The sequence below is a fragment of the Equus caballus genome, chromosome 14 (genome assembly GCF_041296265.1).
Source record: "Equus caballus isolate H_3958 breed thoroughbred chromosome 14, TB-T2T, whole genome shotgun sequence".
Classification (NCBI taxonomy): Eukaryota; Metazoa; Chordata; class Mammalia; order Perissodactyla; family Equidae; genus Equus; species Equus caballus.
In genome coordinates this window covers 35,898,971-35,901,747 of record NC_091697.1, presented here as the reverse complement: position 1 = coordinate 35,901,747, position 2,777 = coordinate 35,898,971, and the positions used below count along the sequence as shown (strand labels likewise).

The following is a 2,777-nucleotide window of genomic DNA, read 5'->3' as shown; positions in this document are numbered from 1 at the left end:
CAAATAAAGTCACGCATGTAATTTAAACATTTCTAGTACCCACATTAAAAAAGGTTAAAAGAAACAGATGAAATGAATTTTAGTAGTACTTTAACTTAATATGTACAAAATATCATTTCAACATATAATCGGAATTATTATTATTATTAATGGGATATTTTATATTCTTTCATATTATCTTTGAAACTCAGCATCTATTTTACACGCACAGCACATCTCACCATGTTTCAAATGCTCGGTAGCCATGTGGCTAGTGCCTACTGTATTGAACAGGGAAGGGTGTGTGTGTGTGTGTGTGTGTGTGTTGCGAACCTTCACTCAAAATTTGTCTCTGATGTTGTCCCACAGGAGGAAGCTCCAGGCTTTCCCATCAGCTTGCCCAGAGGTGGGTGTGGGGCTGAAGGGAAGAGGCAGAGGGAGGCTCAAAAACTGTCAGCTGTCAATCATCAAAAAAGGAAGTCAACTCTCTCTATATCTTTGTTATATTAATATCTATCTTCTATCTATCTATCTATCTTTCTAAAATGCATGTAGTATTCTTCCAGATGAGGAAAGATATTCAAAACTACATGTTGAAAAAAATGAAGTGGGAGTGGGCAGGTAAATTGGAAGGCACTAAAACCTTAAGACTTAGCAAAAGAAGGCTGTGTATATATATCAAAAGTGGACCGGCTTGGAGACAGACACACAACTACCCCTCCCACTAGCAAATGTAGCCCAACCTTGCTGTTCCTTTTCCTGGAACGTTCTCCCCGCTCCGTTCCCTCCTCCCCTCTCCCCCAGCTACAGGGCTTCTCTCTCACTTCCTCTTTCAGCTTTCTGTAGAATGTCACCCGACCTCAGCTGAGGTCTTCCCTGTGCACGCTATCTAAACGACAGGCTCCTTTGCCCTGTTATTCTCTCTTCCCTCGCCCTGCCTCGTGTTTCTTCAAAGAGGCTACCACTTACAAGATTTGTTATTTTGTTTGTAGTTGATCTCCCCCTGTGAAACTGGAAGCTCCAGTGGACAAGGGTTCAGGTTGGTTTTGTTCACGCTTGGCCCCAGCACTTAGAGAAGAGGCTGGTGCACAGCATGTTCGAAGTAAGTGGTTGCTGAATGAATGCCTGATTGATCAGGAGAAGGAAAGGAGGAAGGTAGCTGGAAAAGGGGAGCAAGAAGGCCCCACCAGTAGTGCAAATGTGTTTTCATAAAAGACCGTCATGATTTTTCTTTCTTAAGAAAAGAATTTTGTTTTCGAGTGCCCAGAATAATATTAGGCTAACTGAGGATTTCTAGAATGCTTTGGGATTTGTTTTAATGAATAGATAGAAATTATATCTAATTAGCATTAATTTTTATGTGTAAACGGGTACATCCAAATTGTATAAAAGCCGTTTTCTTGAATAATTTAAACATCGTCTTTCCCGTAAAGCATTTAGCACATGCTTCCCTCAAAGATTCTATTAATGAGAACTAAAATCATGAGGTTTAAACGCAAAATAAAGGAGATTTTTTTCCCTTTATGCAGGCACACAAGTGAACACCTCAGACCTGGGGAGACCCAAGAATCAGACCAAGGGCCCTGGAGAGTCAACACGAGGCCTCTGACAACCTCAAATTTAGGGCTGTTTTATTAAAAAAGAATATACGAAGAAGGGAAAGACTTTATGGTAAAATTCAGACTAATAAATTAGAAAGAATGATGGAAATAGGAAATGACCATTAGGCAAAACTTGTTGCAGGTGTGTATCATCAATGCATGCGGTAAAATTCGTGGGTAAAAGTGTGATGAGGAAGAGGATCTTAACATAGTCTCAAAGTATCTCTCCGCCAGATACATCAGTCCTAAAGGGAAAGATAGTAACTTTACAGTGGAGAAACCTGGCAGACCCCACCTGAACCAGTGATCAAAGTTAACGTCAGCATCCAGAGACACATCGACTCCGTGTACCTCCTGATACGATGCCCTGAGAAGGGCACAATATCACTGGTGTGGGATTTTTGACAAAAATGCAGAACCCGAATTTAATCATGAGGAAACATTGGATGAACCCGAATTGTGGGCCATTTTACAAAATAACTGATCACTACTCTTCAAAAATGTCAAGATAACAAATGATTAAGGAAGACCGGGGAACTGTCTTAGTTTTGAGGGACTATGGGGACATGAAAGCAGATGCAGTGTCGGATCCTGGATTGGCTCCTGGGTCAGATCAAGGACATTGGTGGGACAAGTGGCAAAATTTGAATAAGGCCTATGGATTAGTTAATAGTATTGCACCCATGTTAATTTCCTGGTTTAGATAATTGTACTATGTTTATGGGTGCTGTTTACATCAGGGGAAGCCAGTAATAGCTATAAGGGAACTCTGTATACTGTTTTTTGCAATTTTTTTCTAAGTCTGAAGTGCATTCAAAATAAAAAGTTGAAAAGAAAGATGGGTATGTTTACTTGGTAATCTGATGAGCACAATAATAATGTGAATAATAACAATCCTAACTCTTATGGGTTGGATTGTGTTGCGCTCCCAAATTCATATGTTGAAGTTCTAACACCCAGTACTCAGAATGTCACCTTACTTAGAAATAGGATCACTGTAGATGTAATTACATTAAGATGAGGTCATGCTGGAGTACGGTGGCACCCTACTCCAGTGTGTTCTTACAAAAACGGGAAGGCTGAACACAGAGAGGCACACAGGGAGAACGCCACGTGAAGATTCAGGCAGAGATTAGGGTGATACAACAGAAGCCAAGGAACATCAAAGACGGCCCGCACACCACCAGAAGCTAGGAG

The 2,777-nt window shown here is 40.8% G+C and overlaps 1 long non-coding RNA gene across 1 annotated transcript; it reads left to right on the top strand.

The window, feature by feature from the left end:
- Positions 1–348: 348 nt before the first annotated feature.
- Positions 349–2,417, top strand: LOC106781611 (uncharacterized). The gene is made up of 2 exons (XR_002799553.2): positions 349–1,081; positions 1,509–2,417. It is a non-coding gene; the product is annotated as an uncharacterized lncRNA (long non-coding RNA).
- Positions 2,418–2,777: the final 360 nt, after the last annotated feature.